The sequence below is a fragment of the Chiloscyllium punctatum genome, chromosome 4 (assembly GCF_047496795.1).
Source record: "Chiloscyllium punctatum isolate Juve2018m chromosome 4, sChiPun1.3, whole genome shotgun sequence".
Taxonomy (NCBI): Eukaryota; Metazoa; Chordata; class Chondrichthyes; order Orectolobiformes; family Hemiscylliidae; genus Chiloscyllium; species Chiloscyllium punctatum.
This window is the reverse complement of record NC_092742.1, coordinates 3,917,789-3,940,533: the sequence shown is the minus strand read 5'-3', so window position 1 is coordinate 3,940,533 and position 22,745 is coordinate 3,917,789.

Below are 22,745 nucleotides of genomic sequence, written 5' to 3'. Positions count from 1 at the left end.
TCTCTCTCTCACACATTCTCTCTCTGTATTACATTCTCTCTCTCACACATTCTCTCTCTCTATTACATTCTCTCTCTCTCACATTATCTCTCTCTATTACATTCTCTCTCATATTCTCTCTCTATTACATTCTCTCTCTCTCACATTCTCTCTCTCTATTACATTCTCTCTCTTTCTCACATTCTCTCTCTCACATTCTCTCTCTATTACATTGTCTCTCTCTCTCACATTCTCTCTCTGTCACATTCTCTCTCTCTATTACATTCTCTCTTTCTCACATTCTCTCTCTCTATTACATTGTCTCTCTCACACACACATTCTCTCTCTATTACATTCTCTCTCTCGATTACATTCTCTCTCTCACATTCTCTCTCTCTATTACATTCTCTCTCTCACAGATTCTCTCTCTCTATTACATTCTCTCTCTCACATTCTCTCTCTCTATTATTCATTCTCTCTCTCTATTACGTTCTCTCTCTCACATTCTCTCTCTCTATTACATTCTCTCTCTCACATTCTCTATCTCTCATATTCTCTCTATTACATTCTCTCTCTCTCTCTCTCATTCTCTCTCTATTACATTCTCTCTCTCTATTACATTCTCTCTCTCTCTCACACATTCTCTCTCTCTCTCACACACACACATTCTCTTTATCTCTCGCACACTCTCTCTCTCTCTCGTACACTCTCTCTCTCGCATACTCTCTCTCTGTCGCACATTCTCTCTCTCACACATCCTCTCTCTCTCATATTCTCTCTCTCATATTCTCTCTCTCTCACATTCTCTCTCTCTATTACATTCTCTCTCTCTCTAATTCTTTCTCTCTATTACATTCTCTCCCTCACATTCTCTCTCTCTTATTACATTCTCTCTCTCACACATTCTCTCTCTATTACATTCTCTGTCTCTCTCATTCTCTCCCTCTATTACATTCTCTCTCTCACATTCTCTCTATTACATTCTCTCTCTCTCACATTATCTCTATTACATTCTCTCTCTCTGTTACATTCTCTCTCTCTATTACATTCTCTCTCTCACATTCTCTCTCTCTATTACATTCTCTGACTCACACATTCTCTCTCTCTATTACATTCTCTCTCACATACTCTCTCTCTATTACATTCTCTCTCTCACATTCTCTCAATGTATTACATTCTCTCTCTCACACATTCTCTCTCTGTATTACATTCTCTCTCTCTCACATTATCTCTCTCTATTACATTCTCTCTCTTTCTCACATTCTCTCTCTTTTACATTCTCTCTCTCTATTACATTGTCTCTCTCTCACACACATTCTCTCTCTCTATTACATTCTCTCTCTCGCACATTCTCTCTCTCTATTACATTCTCTGTCTTTATTTCATTCTCTCTCTCTCACATTCTCTCTCTCTCTATTACATTCTCTCTCTCTATTACATTCTCTCTCTCACAGATTCTCTCTCTCTATTACATTCTCTCTCTCTCACATTCTCTCTTACATTCTCTCTCTCTCACATTCTCTCTCTATTACATTCTCTCTCTCACTCACACACATTCTCTTTCTCTCTCTCAAACATTCTCTCTCTCTGTATTACATTCTCTCTCTCTCACACATTCTCTCTCTCACATTCTCTCTCTCTATTAAATTCTCTCTCTCTCACATTCTCTCTCACATTCTCTCACTATTACATTCTCTCTCTCTATTACATTCTCTCTCTCTCACATTCTCTATTACATTTTCTCTCTCTCACATTCTCTATTACATTTTCTCTCTCTCACTATTACATTCTCTCTCGCTCTCACACACACACATTCTCTTTCTCTCTCTCTCACATTCTCTCTCTCTCTGTATTACATTCTCTCTCTCACACACATTCTCTCTCTCTCACATTCTCTCTCTCTATTAAATTCTCTCTCTCTCACATTCTCTCTCACATTCTCTCTCTATTACATTATCTCTCTCACATTCTCTATTACATTCTCTCTCTCTCACATTCTCTCTCTATTACATTCTCTCTCTCTCTCTCACACACACACACATTCTCTTTCTCGCACACTCTCTCTCTCTCACACGTTCTCTCTCGCACACATTCTCTCTCTCTCATATTCTCTCTCTCTATTACATTCTCTCTCTCATATTCTCTCTCTCACATTCTCTCTCTCTATTACATTCTCTCTCTCTCTAATTCTTTCTCTCTATTACATTCTCTCCCTCACATTCTCTCTCTCTTATTACATTCTCTCTCTCACACATTCTCTCTCTCTCACATTCTCTCTCTCTATTACATTCTCTCTCTCACATTCTGTCTCTCTATTACATTCTCTCTCTCTCACATTATCTCTATTACATTCTCTCTCACACACATTCTCTCTCTCTGTTACATTCTCTCTCTCACACATTCTCTCTCTCTATTACATTCTCTCTCTCTAACATTATCTCTATTACATTCTCTCTCATACACATTCTCTCTCTCTGTTACATTCTCTCACTCACACATTCTCTCTCTCTATTACATTCTCTCTCTCTCACATTATCTCTATTACATTCTCTCTCACATACTGTCTCTCTATTACATTCTCTCTCTCTCACATTCTCTCAATCTATTACATTCTCTCACACATTCTCTCTCTCTATTACATTCTCTCTCTCGCGCATTCTCTCTCTCTATTACATTCTCTCTCTCACATTCTCTCTCTCTATTACATTCTCTCTCACATACTCTCTCTCTATTACATTCTCTCTCTCTCACATTCTCTCAATCTATTACATTCTCTCCCTCTCACATTCTCTCTCTCACACATTCTCTCTCTGTATTACATTCTCTCTCTCTCACATTCTCTCACTCTCACAGTCTCTTTCTCTATTACATTCTCTCTCACATTATCTCTCTCTATTACATTCTCTCTCTCTCACATTCTCTCAATCTATTACATTCTCTCTCTCTCACATTCTCTCTCTCACACATTCTCTCTCTCACACATTCTCTCTCTGTATTACATTCTCTCTCTCTCACATTCTCTCTCTCTATTACATTCTCTCACTCTCACAGTCTCTTTCTCTATTACATTCTCTCTCACATTCTCTCTCTCTATTACATTCTCCCTCACATTCTCTCTCTCTATTACATTCTCTCTCTCTATTACATTCTCTCTCTTTCTCACATTCTCTCTCCATTACATTGTCTCTCTCTCACATTCTCTCTCTCTATTACATTCTCTCTCTCACATTCTCTCTCTCTATTACATTCTCTCTCTCTATTACATTCTCTCTCTCACAGATTCTCTCTCTCTATTACATTCTCTCTCTCACATTCTCTCTCTCTATTATTCTTTCTCTCTCACATTCTCTCTCTCTCTGTTACATTCTCTCTCTCTCACATTCTTTATCTCTCATATTCTCTCTCTATTACATTCTCTCTCTCTCTATTACATTCTCTCTCTCTCACACACACATTCTCTCTCTCTCTCTCTCACACACACATTCTCTTTCTCTCTCGCACACTCTCTCTCTGTCGCACATTCTCTCTCTCTCGCACATTCTCTCTCTCACACATTCTCTCTCTGTCATATTCTCTCTCTCTATTACATTCTCTCTCTCTATTACATTCTCTCTCTCTCTAATTCTTTCTCTCTATTACATTCTCTCCCTCACATTCTCTCTTATTACATTCTCTCTCTCACACATTCTCTCTCTATTACATTCTCTGTCTCTCACATTCTCTCTCTCATTCTCTCTCTCTTATTACATTCTCTCTCTCACACATTCTCTCACTATTACATTCTCTCTCTCACATTCTCTCTATTACATTCTCTCTCTCTCACATTATCTCTATTACATTCTCTCTCTCACACATTCTCTCTCTCTGTTACATTCTCTCTCTCTATTACATTCTCTCTCTCACATTCTCTCTCTCTATTACATTCTCTGACTCACACATTCTCTCTCTCTATTACATTCTCTCTCACATACTCTCTCTCTATTACATTCTCTCTCTCTCTCACATTCTCTCAATCTATTACATTCTCTCTCTCACACATTCTCTCTCTGTATTACATTCTCTCTCTCTCCCATTCTCTCTCTCTATTGCATTCTCTCACTCTCACAGTCTCTTTCTCTGTTACATTCTCTCTCACATTATCTCTCGCTATTACTTTCTCTCTCACATTCTCTCTCTATTACATTCTCTCTCTCACATACTCTCTCTCTATTTCTCACATTCTCTCTCTATTACAATCTCTCTCTCTATTACATTGTCTCTTTCACACACACATTCTCTCTCTCTATTACATTCTCTCTCTCGCACATTCTCTCTCTCTATTACATGCTCTCTCTTTATTACATTCTCTCTCTCTCACATTCTCTCTCTCTTTTACATTCTCTCTCTCTATTACATTGTCTCTCTCACACACGCATTCTCTATCTCTATTACTTTCTCTCTCTCTGTTACATTCTCTCTCTCTATTACATTCTCTCTCTCACAGATTCTCTCTCTCTATTACACTCTCTCTCTCACATTCTCTCTCTCTATTATTCTTTCTCTCTCACATTCTCTCTCCCTATTACATTCTCTCTCTCTATTACATTCTCTCTCTCACATTCTCTATCTCTCACATTCTCTCTATTACATTCTCTCTCTCTCTCTCTCACATTCTCTCTCTATTACATTCTCTCTCTCACACATTCTCTCTCTCTATTACATTGTCTCTCTCACACACGCATTCTCTCTATTACATTCTCTCTCTCTATTACATTCTCTCTCTCACAGATTCTCTCTCTCTATTATTCTTTCTCTCTCACATTCTCTCTCTCTCTGTTACATTCTCTCTCTCACATTCTCTATCTCTCATATTCTCTCTCTATTACATTCTCTCTCTCTCTATTACATTCTCTTTCTCTCTCGCACACTCTCTCTCTCTCACACACTCTCTCTCTCTCGCACACTCTCTCTCTCTCGCACTCTCTCTCTCTCTCGCACTTTCTCTCTCTCTCGCACATTCTCTCTCTCACACATTCTGTCTCTCTCATATTCTCTCTCTCTATTACATTCTCTCTCTCATATTCTCTCTCTCTCACATTCTCTCTCTCTATTACATTCTCCCTCTCTCTAATTCTTTCTCTCTATTACATTCTCTCCCTCACATTCTCTCTTATTACATTCTCTCTCTCACACATTCTCTCTATTACATTCTCTGACTCACACATTCTCTCTCTCTGTTACATTCTCTCTCTGTATTACATTCTCTCTCACATTCTCTCTCTCTATTACATTCTCTGACTCACACATTCTCTCTCTCTATTACATTCTCTCTCACATACTCTCTCTCTATTACATTCTCTCCCTCACATTCTCTCTTATTACATTCTCTCTCTCACATTCTCTCTATTACATTCTCTCTCTCTCACATTATCTCTATTACATTCTCTGACTCACACATTCTCTCTCTCTGTTACATTCTCTCTCTGTATTACATTCTCTCTCACATTCTCTCTCTCTATTACATTCTCTGACTCACACATTCTCTCTCTCTATTACATTCTCTCTCACATACTCTCTCTCTATTACATTCTCTCTCTCTCACATTCTCTCTCTCACACATTCTCTCAATCTATTACATTCTCTCTCTCACACATTCTCTCTCTGTATTACATTCTCTCTCTCTCACATTCTCTCTCTCTATTACATTCTCTCACTCTCACAGTCTCTTTCTCTGTTACATTCTCTCTCACATTATCTCTCTCTATTACATTCTCTCTCACATTCTCTCTCTATTACATTCTCTCTCTCTTACATACTCTCTCTCTATTACATTCTCTCTCTTTCTCACATTCTCTCTCTCTATTACATTCTCTCTCTCACAGATTCTCTCTCTGTATTACATTCTCTCTCTCACATTCTCTCTCTATTATTCTTTCTCTCTCACATTCTCTCTCTCTCTGTTACATTCTCTCTCTCACATTCTTTATCTCTCATATTCTCTCTCTATTACATTCTCTCTCTCTCTATTACACTCTCTCTCTCTCACACACACATTCTCTCTCTCTCTCACATACATTCTCTTTCTCTCTCGCACACTCTCTCTCTGTCGCACATTCTCTCTCTGTTGCACATTCTCTCTCTCACACATTCTCTCTCTGTCATATTCTCTCTCTCTATTACATTCTCTCTCTCTATTACATTCTCTCTCTCTCTAATTCTTTCTCTCTATTACATTCTCTCCCTCACATTCTCTCTCTCACATTCTCTCTCTCTATTAAATTCTCTCTCTCTCACATTCTCTCTCACATTCTCTCACTATTACATTCTCTCTCTCTATTACATTCTCTCTCTCTCACATTCTCTATTACATTTTCTCTCTCTCACATTCTCTATTACATTTTCTCTCTCTCACTATTACATTCTCTCTCGCTCTCACACACACACATTCTCTTTCTCTCTCTCTCACATTCTCTCTCTCTCTGTATTACATTCTCTCTCTCACACACATTCTCTCTCTCTCACATTCTCTCTCTCTATTAAATTCTCTCTCTCTCACATTCTCTCTCACATTCTCTCTCTATTACATTATCTCTCTCACATTCTCTATTACATTCTCTCTCTCTCACATTCTCTCTCTATTACATTCTCTCTCTCTCTCTCACACACACACACATTCTCTTTCTCGCACACTCTCTCTCTCTCACACGTTCTCTCTCGCACACATTCTCTCTCTCTCATATTCTCTCTCTCTATTACATTCTCTCTCTCATATTCTCTCTCTCACATTCTCTCTCTCTATTACATTCTCTCTCTCTCTAATTCTTTCTCTCTATTACATTCTCTCCCTCACATTCTCTCTCTCTTATTACATTCTCTCTCTCACACATTCTCTCTCTCTCACATTCTCTCTCTCTATTACATTCTCTCTCTCACATTCTGTCTCTCTATTACATTCTCTCTCTCTCACATTATCTCTATTACATTCTCTCTCACACACATTCTCTCTCTCTGTTACATTCTCTCTCTCACACATTCTCTCTCTCTATTACATTCTCTCTCTCTAACATTATCTCTATTACATTCTCTCTCATACACATTCTCTCTCTCTATTACATTCTCTCTCTCTCACATTATCTCTATTACATTCTCTCTCACATACTGTCTCTCTATTACATTCTCTCTCTCTCACATTCTCTCAATCTATTACATTCTCTCACACATTCTCTCTCTCTATTACATTCTCTCTCTCGCGCATTCTCTCTCTCTATTACATTCTCTCTCTCACATTCTCTCTCTCTATTACATTCTCTCTCACATACTCTCTCTCTATTACATTCTCTCTCTCTCACATTCTCTCAATCTATTACATTCTCTCCCTCTCACATTCTCTCTCTCACACATTCTCTCTCTGTATTACATTCTCTCTCTCTCACATTCTCTCACTCTCACAGTCTCTTTCTCTATTACATTCTCTCTCACATTATCTCTCTCTATTACATTCTCTCTCTCTCACATTCTCTCAATCTATTACATTCTCTCTCTCTCACATTCTCTCTCTCACACATTCTCTCTCTCACACATTCTCTCTCTGTATTACATTCTCTCTCTCTCACATTCTCTCTCTCTATTACATTCTCTCACTCTCACAGTCTCTTTCTCTATTACATTCTCTCTCACATTCTCTCTCTCTATTACATTCTCCCTCACATTCTCTCTCTCTATTACATTCTCTCTCTCTATTACATTCTCTCTCTTTCTCACATTCTCTCTCCATTACATTGTCTCTCTCTCACATTCTCTCTCTCTATTACATTCTCTCTCTCACATTCTCTCTCTCTATTACATTCTCTCTCTCTATTACATTCTCTCTCTCACAGATTCTCTCTCTCTATTACATTCTCTCTCTCACATTCTCTCTCTCTATTATTCTTTCTCTCTCACATTCTCTCTCTCTCTGTTACATTCTCTCTCTCTCACATTCTTTATCTCTCATATTCTCTCTCTATTACATTCTCTCTCTCTCTATTACATTCTCTCTCTCTCACACACACATTCTCTCTCTCTCTCTCTCACACACACATTCTCTTTCTCTCTCGCACACTCTCTCTCTGTCGCACATTCTCTCTCTCTCGCACATTCTCTCTCTCACACATTCTCTCTCTGTCATATTCTCTCTCTCTATTACATTCTCTCTCTCTATTACATTCTCTCTCTCTCTAATTCTTTCTCTCTATTACATTCTCTCCCTCACATTCTCTCTTATTACATTCTCTCTCTCACACATTCTCTCTCTATTACATTCTCTGTCTCTCACATTCTCTCTCTCATTCTCTCTCTCTTATTACATTCTCTCTCTCACACATTCTCTCACTATTACATTCTCTCTCTCACATTCTCTCTATTACATTCTCTCTCTCTCACATTATCTCTATTACATTCTCTCTCTCACACATTCTCTCTCTCTGTTACATTCTCTCTCTCTATTACATTCTCTCTCTCACATTCTCTCTCTCTATTACATTCTCTGACTCACACATTCTCTCTCTCTATTACATTCTCTCTCACATACTCTCTCTCTATTACATTCTCTCTCTCTCTCACATTCTCTCAATCTATTACATTCTCTCTCTCACACATTCTCTCTCTGTATTACATTCTCTCTCTCTCCCATTCTCTCTCTCTATTGCATTCTCTCACTCTCACAGTCTCTTTCTCTGTTACATTCTCTCTCACATTATCTCTCGCTATTACTTTCTCTCTCACATTCTCTCTCTATTACATTCTCTCTCTCACATACTCTCTCTCTATTTCTCACATTCTCTCTCTATTACAATCTCTCTCTCTATTACATTGTCTCTTTCACACACACATTCTCTCTCTCTATTACATTCTCTCTCTCGCACATTCTCTCTCTCTATTACATGCTCTCTCTTTATTACATTCTCTCTCTCTCACATTCTCTCTCTCTTTTACATTCTCTCTCTCTATTACATTGTCTCTCTCACACACGCATTCTCTATCTCTATTACTTTCTCTCTCTCTGTTACATTCTCTCTCTCTATTACATTCTCTCTCTCACAGATTCTCTCTCTCTATTACACTCTCTCTCTCACATTCTCTCTCTCTATTATTCTTTCTCTCTCACATTCTCTCTCCCTATTACATTCTCTCTCTCTATTACATTCTCTCTCTCACATTCTCTATCTCTCACATTCTCTCTATTACATTCTCTCTCTCTCTCTCTCACATTCTCTCTCTATTACATTCTCTCTCTCACACATTCTCTCTCTCTATTACATTGTCTCTCTCACACACGCATTCTCTCTATTACATTCTCTCTCTCTATTACATTCTCTCTCTCACAGATTCTCTCTCTCTATTATTCTTTCTCTCTCACATTCTCTCTCTCTCTGTTACATTCTCTCTCTCACATTCTCTATCTCTCATATTCTCTCTCTATTACATTCTCTCTCTCTCTATTACATTCTCTTTCTCTCTCGCACACTCTCTCTCTCTCACACACTCTCTCTCTCTCGCACACTCTCTCTCTCTCGCACTCTCTCTCTCTCTCGCACTTTCTCTCTCTCTCGCACATTCTCTCTCTCACACATTCTGTCTCTCTCATATTCTCTCTCTCTATTACATTCTCTCTCTCATATTCTCTCTCTCTCACATTCTCTCTCTCTATTACATTCTCCCTCTCTCTAATTCTTTCTCTCTATTACATTCTCTCCCTCACATTCTCTCTTATTACATTCTCTCTCTCACACATTCTCTCTATTACATTCTCTGACTCACACATTCTCTCTCTCTGTTACATTCTCTCTCTGTATTACATTCTCTCTCACATTCTCTCTCTCTATTACATTCTCTGACTCACACATTCTCTCTCTCTATTACATTCTCTCTCACATACTCTCTCTCTATTACATTCTCTCCCTCACATTCTCTCTTATTACATTCTCTCTCTCACATTCTCTCTATTACATTCTCTCTTTCTCACATTATCTCTATTACATTCTCTGACTCACACATTCTCTCTCTCTGTTACATTCTCTCTCTGTATTACATTCTCTCTCACATTCTCTCTCTCTATTACATTCTCTGACTCACACATTCTCTCTCTCTATTACATTCTCTCTCACATACTCTCTCTCTATTACATTCTCTCTCTCTCACATTCTCTCTCTCACACATTCTCTCAATCTATTACATTCTCTCTCTCACACATTCTCTCTCTGTATTACATTCTCTCTCTCTCACATTCTCTCTCTCTATTACATTCTCTCACTCTCACAGTCTCTTTCTCTGTTACATTCTCTCTCACATTATCTCTCTCTATTACATTCTCTCTCACATTCTCTCTCTATTACATTCTCTCTCTCTTACATACTCTCTCTCTATTACATTCTCTCTCTTTCTCACATTCTCTCTCTCTATTACATTCTCTCTCTCACAGATTCTCTCTCTGTATTACATTCTCTCTCTCACATTCTCTCTCTATTATTCTTTCTCTCTCACATTCTCTCTCTCTCTGTTACATTCTCTCTCTCACATTCTTTATCTCTCATATTCTCTCTCTATTACATTCTCTCTCTCTCTATTACACTCTCTCTCTCTCACACACACATTCTCTCTCTCTCTCACACACATTCTCTTTCTCTCTCGCACACTCTCTCTCTGTCGCACATTCTCTCTCTGTTGCACATTCTCTCTCTCACACATTCTCTCTCTGTCATATTCTCTCTCTCTATTACATTCTCTCTCTCTATTACATTCTCTCTCTCTCTAATTCTTTCTCTCTATTACATTCTCTCCCTCACATTATCTCTTATTACATTCTCTCTCTCACACATTCTCTCTCTATTACATTCTCTGTCTCTCACATTATCTCTCTCATTCCCTCTCTTATTACATTCTCTCTCTCACACATTCTCTCACTATTACATTCTCTCTCTCACATTCTCTCTATTACATTCTCTCTCTCTCACATTATCTCTATTACATTCTCTCTCTCACACATTCTCTCTCTCTGTTACATTCTCTGACTCACACATTCTCTCTCTCTATTACATTCTCTCTCACATACTCTCTCTCTATTACATTGTCTCTCTCTCTCACATTCTCTCAATCTATTACATTCTCTCTCTCACACATTCTCTCTCTGTATTACATTCTCTCTCTCTCACATTCTCTCTCTCTATTACATTCTCTCACTCTCACAGTCTCTTTCTCTGTTACATTCTCTCTCACATTATGTCTCTCTATTACATTCTCTCTCACATTCTCTCTCTATTACATTCTCTCTCTCACATACTATCTCTCTATTACATTCTCTCTCTTTCTCACATTCTCTCTCTCACATTCTCTCTCTATTACAATCTCTCTCTCTATTACATTGTCTCTCTCACACACACATTCTCTCTCTCTATTACATTCTCTCTCTCGCACATTATCTCTCTCTATTATATGCTCTCTCTTTATTACATTCTCTCTCTCTCACATTCTCTCTCTCTTTTACATTCTCTCTCTCTATTACATTCTCTCTCTTTCTCACATTCTCTCTCTCTATTACATTGTCTCTCTCACACACGCATTCTCTCTCTCTATTACATTCTCTCTCTCTATTACATTCTCTCTCTCACAGATTCTCTCTCTCTATTATTCTTTCTCTCTCATATTCTCTCTCCCTATTACATTCTCTCTCTCACATTCTCTATCTCTCACATTCTCTCTATTACATTCTCTCTCTCTCACATTCTCTCTCTATTACATTCTATCTCGCACACATTCTCTCTCTCTATTACATTCTCTCTCTCTATTACATTCTCTCTTTCTCACATTCTCTCTCTCACATTCTCTCTCTATTACATTTTCTCTCTTTCTCACATTCTCTCTCTCTCACATTCTCTCTCTCTTTTACATTCTCTCTCTCTATTACATTGTCTCTCTCACAAACACATTCTCTCTCTCTATTACATTCTCTCTCTCTATTACATTCTCTCTCTCACATTCTCTCTCTCTATTACATTCTCTCTCTCACAGATTCTCTCTCTCTATTACATTCTCTCTCTCACATTCTCTCACTCTATTATTCTTTCTCTCTCACATTCTCTCTCTCTCTGTTACATTCTCTCTCTCACATTCTCTATCTCTCATATTCTCTCTCTATTCCATTCTCTCTCTCTCTATTACATTCTCTTTCTCTCTCGCACACTCTCTCTCTCTCGCACACTCTCTCTCTCTCGCACATTCTCTCTCTCTCGCACATTCTCTCTCTCACACATTCTGTCTCTCTCATATTCTCTCTCTCTATTACATTCTCTCTCTCATATTCTCTCTCTCTCACATTCTCTCTCTCTATTACATTCTCTGACTCACACATTCTCTCTCTCTATTACATTCTCTCTCTCTCACATTCTCTCTCTCTATTACATTCTCTCTCACATACTCTCTCTATTACATTCTCTCTCTCACACATTCTCTCTCTCTCACATTCTCTCAATCTATTACATTCTCTCTCACACACATTCTCTCTCTGTATTACATTCTCTCTCTCTATTACATTCTCTCACTCTCACAGTCTCTTTCTCTGTTACATTCTCTCTCACATTATCTCTCTCTATTACATTCTCTCTCACATTCTCTCTCTATTACATTCTCTCTCTCTTACATACTCTCTCTCTATTACATTCTCTCTCTTTCTCACATTCTCTCTCTCACATTCTCTCTCTCTATTACATTCTCTGTCTCGCGCATTCTCTCTCTCTATTACATTCTCTCTCTCTCACATTCTCTCTCTCTATTACATTCTCTCTCACATACTCTCTCTCTATTACATTCTCTCTCTCTCACATTCTCTCAATCTATTACATTCTCTCTCCCTCACATTATCTCTCTCTATTACATTCTCCCTCTCTATAACATTCTCTCTCTCTATTACATTCTCTCTCTCACATGCTCTCTCTCTATTATTCTTTCTCTCTCACATTCTCTCTCTCTCTGTTACATTCTCTCTCTCACATTCTTTATCTCTCATATTCTCTATTACATTCTCTCTCTTTCTCTATTACATTCTCTCTCTCACACACATTCTCTCTCTCTCTCTCACACACACATTCTCTTTCTCTCTCGCACACTCTCTCTCTGTCGCACATTCTCTCTCTCTCGCACATTCTCTCTCTCACACATTCTCTCTCTGTCATATTCTCTCTCTCTAACACATTCTCTCTCTCTATTACATTCTCTCTCTCTCTAATTCTTTCTCGCTATTACATTCTCTCCCTCACATTCTCTCTTATTACATTCTCTCTCTCACACATTCTCTCTCTATTACATTCTCTGTCTCTCACATTCTCTCTCTCATTCTCTCTCTCACACATTCTCTCACTATTATATTCTCTCTCTCACATTCTCTCTATTACATTCTCTCTCTCACACATTATCTCTATTACATTCTCTCTCTCACACATTCTCTCTCTCTGTTACATTCTCTCTCTCTGTTACATTCTCTCTCTCTATTACATTCTCTCTCTCACATTCTCTCTCTCTATTACATTCTCTGACTCACACATTCTCTCTCTCTATTACATTCTCTCTCACATACTCTCTCTCTATTACATTCTCTCTCTCTCTCACATTCTCTCAATGTATTACATTCTCTCTCTCACACATTCTCTCTCTGTATTACATTCTCTCTCTCTCACATTCTCTCTCTCTATTACATTCTCTCACTCTCACAGTCTCTTTCTCTGTTACATTCTCTCTCACATCTCTCTCTATTACATTCTCTCTCACATTCTCTCTCTATTACATTCTCTCTCTATTACATTCTCTCTCTTTCTCACATTCTCTCTCTCACATTCTCTCTCCATTACAATCTCTCTCTCTATTACATTCTCTCTCTCGCACATTCTCTCTCTCTATTACATGCTCTGTCTGTCTCACATTCTCTCTCTCTTTTACATTCTCTCTCTCTATTACATTCTCTCTCTCACATTCTCTCTCTCTATTACATTCTCTCTCTCTATTACATTCTCTCTCTCTATTACATTCTCTCTCTCACAGATTCTCTCTCTCTATTACATTCTCTCTCTCACATTCTCTCTCTCTATTATTCTTTCTCTCTCACATTCTCTCTCTCTCTGTTACATTCTCTCTCTCTCACATTCTTTATCTCTCATATTCTCTCTCTATTACATTCTCTCTCTCTCTATTACATTCTCTCTCTCTCACACACACATTCTCTCTCTCTCTCTCTCACACACACATTCTCTTTCTCTCTCGCACACTCTCTCTCTGTCGCACATTCTCTCTCTCTCGCACATTCTCTCTCTCACACATTCTCTCTCTGTCATATTCTCTCTCTCTATTACATTCTCTCTCTCTATTACATTCTCTCTCTCTCTAATTCTTTCTCTCTATTACATTCTCTCCCTCACATTCTCTCTTATTACATTCTCTCTCTCACACATTCTCTCTCTATTACATTCTCTGTCTCTCACATTCTCTCTCTCATTCTCTCTCTCTTATTACATTCTCTCTCTCACACATTCTCTCACTATTACATTCTCTCTCTCACATTCTCTCTATTACATTCTCTCTCTCTCACATTATCTCTATTACATTCTCTCTCTCACACATTCTCTCTCTCTGTTACATTCTCTCTCTCTATTACATTCTCTCTCTCACATTCTCTCTCTCTATTACATTCTCTGACTCACACATTCTCTCTCTCTATTACATTCTCTCTCACATACTCTCTCTCTATTACATTCTCTCTCTCTCTCACATTCTCTCAATCTATTACATTCTCTCTCTCACACATTCTCTCTCTGTATTACATTCTCTCTCTCTCCCATTCTCTCTCTCTATTGCATTCTCTCACTCTCACAGTCTCTTTCTCTGTTACATTCTCTCTCACATTATCTCTCGCTATTACTTTCTCTCTCACATTCTCTCTCTATTACATTCTCTCTCTCACATACTCTCTCTCTATTTCTCACATTCTCTCTCTATTACAATCTCTCTCTCTATTACATTGTCTCTTTCACACACACATTCTCTCTCTCTATTACATTCTCTCTCTCGCACATTCTCTCTCTCTATTACATGCTCTCTCTTTATTACATTCTCTCTCTCTCACATTCTCTCTCTCTTTTACATTCTCTCTCTCTATTACATTGTCTCTCTCACACACGCATTCTCTATCTCTATTACTTTCTCTCTCTCTGTTACATTCTCTCTCTCTATTACATTCTCTCTCTCACAGATTCTCTCTCTCTATTACACTCTCTCTCTCTCACATTCTCTCTCTCTATTATTCTTTCTCTCTCACATTCTCTCTCCCTATTACATTCTCTCTCTCTATTACATTCTCTCTCTCACATTCTCTATCTCTCACATTCTCTCTATTACATTCTCTCTCTCTCTCTCTCACATTCTCTCTCTATTACATTCTCTCTCTCACACATTCTCTCTCTCTATTACATTGTCTCTCTCACACACGCATTCTCTCTATTACATTCTCTCTCTCTATTACATTCTCTCTCTCACAGATTCTCTCTCTCTATTATTCTTTCTCTCTCACATTCTCTCTCTCTCTGTTACATTCTCTCTCTCACATTCTCTATCTCTCATATTCTCTCTCTATTACATTCTCTCTCTCTCTATTACATTCTCTTTCTCTCTCGCACACTCTCTCTCTCTCACACACTCTCTCTCTCTCGCACACTCTCTCTCTCTCGCACTCTCTCTCTCTCGCACTTTCTCTCTCTCTCGCACATTCTCTCTCTCACACATTCTGTCTCTCTCATATTCTCTCTCTCTATTACATTCTCTCTCTCATATTCTCTCTCTCTCACATTCTCTCTCTCTATTACATTCTCCCTCTCTCTAATTCTTTCTCTCTATTACATTCTCTCCCTCACATTCTCTCTTATTACATTCTCTCTCTCACACATTCTCTCTATTACATTCTCTGACTCACACATTCTCTCTCTCTGTTACATTCTCTCTCTGTATTACATTCTCTCTCACATTCTCTCTCTCTATTACATTCTCTGACTCACACATTCTCTCTCTCTATTACATTCTCTCTCACATACTCTCTCTCTATTACATTCTCTCCCTCACATTCTCTCTTATTACATTCTCTCTCTCACATTCTCTCTATTACATTCTCTCTCTCTCACATTATCTCTATTACATTCTCTGACTCACACATTCTCTCTCTCTGTTACATTCTCTCTCTGTATTACATTCTCTCTCACATTCTCTCTCTCTATTACATTCTCTGACTCACACATTCTCTCTCTCTATTACATTCTCTCTCACATACTCTCTCTCTATTACATTCTCTCTCTCTCACATTCTCTCTCTCACACATTCTCTCAATCTATTACATTCTCTCTCTCACACATTCTCTCTCTGTATTACATTCTCTCTCTCTCACATTCTCTCTCTCTATTACATTCTCTCACTCTCACAGTCTCTTTCTCTGTTACATTCTCTCTCACATTATCTCTCTCTATTACATTCTCTCTCACATTCTCTCTCTATTACATTCTCTCTCTCTTACATACTCTCTCTCTATTACATTCTCTCTCTTTCTCACATTCTCTCTCTCTATTACATTCTCTCTCTCACAGATTCTCTCTCTGTATTACATTCTCTCTCTCACATTCTCTCTCTATTATTCTTTCTCTCTCACATTCTCTCTCTCTCTGTTACATTCTCTCTCTCACATTCTTTATCTCTCATATTCTCTCTCTATTACATTCTCTCTCTCTCTATTACACTCTCTCTCTCTCACACACACATTCTCTCTCTCTCTCACACACATTCTCTTTCTCTCTCGCACACTCTCTCTCTGTCGCACATTCTCTCTCTGTTGCACATTCTCTCTCTCACACATTCTCTCTCTGTCATATTCTCTCTCTCTATTACATTCTCTCTCTCTATTACATTCTCTCTCTCTCTAATTCTTTCTCTCTATTACATTCTCTCCCTCACATTATCTCTTATTACATTCTCTCTCTCACACATTCTCTCTCTATTACATTCTCTGTCTCTCACATTATCTCTCTCATTCCCTCTCTTATTACATTCTCTCTCTCACACATTCTCTCACTATTACATTCTCTCTCTCACATTCTCTCTATTACATTCTCTCTCTCTCACATTATCTCTATTACATTCTCTCTCTCACACATTCTCTCTCTCTGTTACATTCTCTGACTCACACATTCTCTCTCTCTATTACATTCTCTCTCACATACTCTCTCTCTATTACATTCTCTCTCTCTCTCACATTCTCTCAATCTATTACATTCTCTCTCTCACACATTCTCTCTCTGTATTACATTCTCTCTCTCTCACATTCTCTCTCTCTATTACATTCTCTCACTCTCACAGTCTCTTTCTCTGTTACATTCTCTCTCACATTATGTCTCTCTATTACATTCTCTCTCACATTCTCTCTCTATTACATTCTCTCTCTCACATACTATCTCTCTATTACATTCTCTCTCTTTCTCACATTCTCTCTCTCACATTCTCTCTCTATTACAATCTCTCTCTCTATTACATTGTCTCTCTCACACACACATTCTCTCTCTCTATTACATTCTCTCTCTCGCACATTATCTCTCTCTATTACATGCTCTCTCTTTATTACATTCTCTCTCTCTCACATTCTCTCTCTCTTTTACATTCTCTCTCTCTATTACATTCTCTCTCTTTCTCACATTCTCTCTCTCTATTACATTGTCTCTCTCACACACGCATTCTCTCTCTCTATTACATTCTCTCTCTCTATTACATTCTCTCTCTCTCACATTCTCTCTCTCTATTACATTCTCTCTCACATACTCTCTCTATTACATTCTCTCTCTCGCACATTCTCTCTCTCTATTACATGCTCTCTCTTTATTACATTCTCTCTCTCTCACATTCTCTCTCTCTTTTACATTCTCTCTCTCTATTACATTGTCTCTCTCACACACGCATTCTCTATCTCTATTACTTTCTCTCTCTCTGTTACATTCTCTGACTCACACATTCTCTCTCCCTATTACATTCTCTCTCACATACTCTCTCTCTATTACATTCTCTCTCTCTCTCACATTCTCTCAATCTATTACATTCTCTCTCTCACACATTCTCTCTCTGTATTACATTCTCTCTCTCTCACATTCTCTCTCTCTATTACATTCTCTCACTCTCACAGTCTCTTTCTCTGTTACATTCTCTCTCACATTATGTCTCTCTATTACATTCTCTCTCACATTCTCTCTCTATTACATTCTCTCTCTCACATACTATCTCTCTATTACATTCTCTCTCTTTCTCACATTCTCTCTCTCACATTCTCTCTCTATTACAATCTCTCTCTCTATTACATTGTCTCTCTCACACACACATTCTCTCTCTATTACATTCTCTCTCTCGCACATTATCTCTCTCTATTACATGCTCTCTCTTTATTACATTCTCTCTCTCTCACATTCTCTCTCTCTTTTACATTCTCTCTCTCTATTACATTCTCTCTCTTTCTCACATTCTCTCTCTCTATTACATTGTCTCTCTCACACACGCATTCTCTCTCTCTATTACATTCTCTCTCTCTATTACATTCTCTCTCTCACAGATTCTCTCTCTCTATTATTCTTTCTCTCTCATATTCTCTCTCCCTATTACATTCTCTCTCTCACATTCTCTATCTCTCACATTCTCTCTATTACATTCTCTCTCTCTCACATTCTCTCTCTATTACATTCTATCTCGCACACATTCTCTCTCTCTATTACATTCTCTCTCTCTATTACATTCTCTCTTTCTCACATTCTCTCTCTCACATTCTCTCTCTATTACATTTTCTCTCTTTCTCACATTCTCTCTCTCTCACATTCTCTCTCTCTTTTACATTCTCTCTCTCTATTACATTGTCTCTCTCACAAACACATTCTCTCTCTCTATTACATTCTCTCTCTCTATTACATTCTCTCTCTCACATTCTCTCTCTCTATTACATTCTCTCTCTCACAGATTCTCTCTCTCTATTACATTCTCTCTCTCACATTCTCTCACTCTATTATTCTTTCTCTCTCACATTCTCTCTCTCTCTGTTACATTCTCTCTCTCACATTCTCTATCTCTCATATTCTCTCTCTATTCCATTCTCTCTCTCTCTATTACATTCTCTTTCTCTCTCGCACACTCTCTCTCTCTCGCACACTCTCTCTCTCTCGCACACTCTCTCTCTCTCGCACATTCTCTCTCTCTCGCACATTCTCTCTCTCACACATTCTGTCTCTCTCATATTCTCTCTCTCTATTACATTCTCTCTCTCATATTCTCTCTCTCTCACATTCTCTCTCTCTATTACATTCTCTGACTCACACATTCTCTCTCTCTATTACATTCTCTCTCTCTCACATTCTCTCTCTCTATTACATTCTCTCTCACATACTCTCTCTATTACATTCTCTCTCTCACACATTCTCTCTCTCTCACATTCTCTCAATCTATTACATTCTCTCTCACACACATTCTCTCTCTGTATTACATTCTCTCTCTCTATTACATTCTCTCACTCTCACAGTCTCTTTCTCTGTTACATTCTCTCTCACATTATCTCTCTCTATTACATTCTCTCTCACATTCTCTCTCTATTACATTCTCTCTCTCTTACATACTCTCTCTCTATTACATTCTCTCTCTTTCTCACATTCTCTCTCTCACATTCTCTCTCTCTATTACATTCTCTGTCTCGCGCATTCTCTCTCTCTATTACATTCTCTCTCTCTCACATTCTCTCTCTCTATTACATTCTCTCTCACATACTCTCTCTCTATTACATTCTCTCTCTCTCACATTCTCTCAATCTATTACATTCTCTCTCCCTCACATTATCTCTCTCTATTACATTCTCTCTCTCTATAACATTCTCTCTCTCTATTACATTCTCTCTCTCACATGCTCTCTCTCTATTATTCTTTCTCTCTCACATTCTCTCTCTCTCTGTTACATTCTCTCTCTCACATTCTTTATCTCTCATATTCTCTATTACATTCTCTCTCTTTCTCTATTACATTCTCTCTCTCACACACATTCTCTCTCTCTCTCTCACACACACATTCTCTTTCTCTCTCGCACACTCTCTCTCTGTCGCACATTCTCTCTCTCTCGCACATTCTCTCTCTCACACATTCTCTCTCTGTCATATTCTCTCTCTCTAACACATTCTCTCTCTCTATTACATTCTCTCTCTCTCTAATTCTTTCTCGCTATTACATTCTCTCCCTCACATTCTCTCTTATTACATTCTCTCTCTCACACATTCTCTCTCTATTACATTCTCTGTCTCTCACATTCTCTCTCTCATTCTCTCTCTCACACATTCTCTCACTATTATATTCTCTCTCTCACATTCTCTCTATTACATTCTCTCTCTCACACATTATCTCTATTACATTCTCTCTCTCACACATTCTCTCTCTCTGTTACATTCTCTCTCTCTGTTACATTCTCTCTCTCTATTACATTCTCTCTCTCACATTCTCTCTCTCTATTACATTCTCTGACTCACACATTCTCTCTCTCTATTACATTCTCTCTCACATACTCTCTCTCTATTACATTCTCTCTCTCTCTCACATTCTCTCAATGTATTACATTCTCTCTCTCACACATTCTCTCTCTGTATTACATTCTCTCTCTCTCACATTCTCTCTCTCTATTACATTCTCTCACTCTCACAGTCTCTTTCTCTGTTACATTCTCTCTCACATCTCTCTCTATTACATTCTCTCTCACATTCTCTCTCTATTACATTCTCTCTCTATTACATTCTCTCTCTTTCTCACATTCTCTCTCTCACATTCTCTCTCCATTACAATCTCTCTCTCTATTACATTCTCTCTCTCGCACATTCTCTCTCTCTATTACATGCTCTGTCTGTCTCACATTCTCTCTCTCTTTTACATTCTCTCTCTCTATTACATTCTCTCTTTCTCACATTCTCTCTCTCTATTACATTGTCTCTCTCACACACGCATTCTCTCTCTCTATTACATTCTCTCTCTCTATTACATTCTCTCTCTCTATTACACTCTCTCTCTCTCACATTCTCTCTCTCTATTATTCTTTCTCTCTCACATTCTCTCTCCCTATTACATTCTCTCTCTCTATTACATTCTCTCTCTCACATTCTCTATCTCTCACATTCTCTCTATTACATTTTCTCTCTCTCTCTCACATTCTCTCTCTATTACATTCTCACTCTCACACATTCTCTCTCTCTATTACATTCTCTCTCTCTGTTACATTCTCTCTTTCTCACACTATTACATTTTCTCTCTTTCTCACATTCTCTCTCTCTCACATTCTCTCTCTCTTTTACATTCTCTCTCTCACACACACATTCTCTCTCTCTATTACATTCTCTCTCTCTATTACATTCTCTCTCTCACATTCTCTCTCTCTATTATTCTTTCTCTCTCACATTCTCTCTCTCTCTGTTACATTCTCTCTCTCACATTCTCTCTCTCACATTCTCTATCTCTCATATTCTCTCTCTATTACATTCTCTCTCTCTCTATTACATTCTCTCTCTCGCACACTCTCTCTCTCTCGCACATTCTCTCTCTCTCGCACATTCTCTCTCTCACACATTCTGTCTCTCTCATATTCTCTCTCTCTCACATTCTCTCTCTCTATTACATTCTCTGACTCACACATTCTCTCTCTCTATTACATTCTCTCTCACATACTCTCTCTCTATTACATTCTCTCTCTCATATTCTCTCTCTCTCACATTCTCTCTCTCTATTACATTCTCTGACTCACACATTCTCTCTCTCTATTACATTCTCTCTCACATACTCTCTCTATTACATTCTCTCTCTCACACATTCTCTCTCTCTCACATTCTCTCAATCTATTACATTCTCTCTCACACACATTCTCTCTCTGTATTACATTCTCTCTCTCTCACATTCTCTCTATTACATTCTCTCACTCTCACAGTCTCTTTCTCTGTTACATTCTCTCTCACATTATCTCTCTCTATTACATTCTCTCTCACATTCTCTCTCTATTACATTCTCTCTCTCTTACATACTCTCTCTCTATTACATTCTCTCTCTTTCTCACATTCTCTCTCTCACATTCTCTCTCTCTATTACATTCTCTCTCTCGTGCATTCTCTCTCTCTATTACATTCTCTCTCTCTCACATTCTCTCTCTCTATTACATTCTCTCTCACATACTCTCTCTCTCACATTGTCTCAATCTATTACATTCTCTCTCTCTCACATTCTCTCTCTCACACATTCTCTCTCTGTATTACATTCTCTCTCTCTCACATTCTCTCTCTCTATTACATTCTCTCTCCCTCACATTATCTCTCTCTATTACATTCTCTCTCTCAATTACATTCTCTCTCTGTATTACATTCTCTCTCTCACATTCTCTCTCTATTATTCTTTCTCTCTCACATTCTCTCTCTCTCTGTTACATTCTCTCTCTCACATTCTTTATCTCTCATATTCTCTATTACATTCTCTCTCTCTCTCTATTACATTCTCTCTCTCACACACATTCTCTCTCTCTCTCTCACACACACATTCTCTTTCTCTCTCGCACACTCTCTCTCTGTCGCACATTCTCTCTCTCTCGCACATTCTCTCTCTCACACATTCTCTCTCTGTCATATTCTCTCTCTCTAACACATTCTCTCTCTCTATTACATTCTCTCCCTCACATTCTCTCTTATTACATTCTCT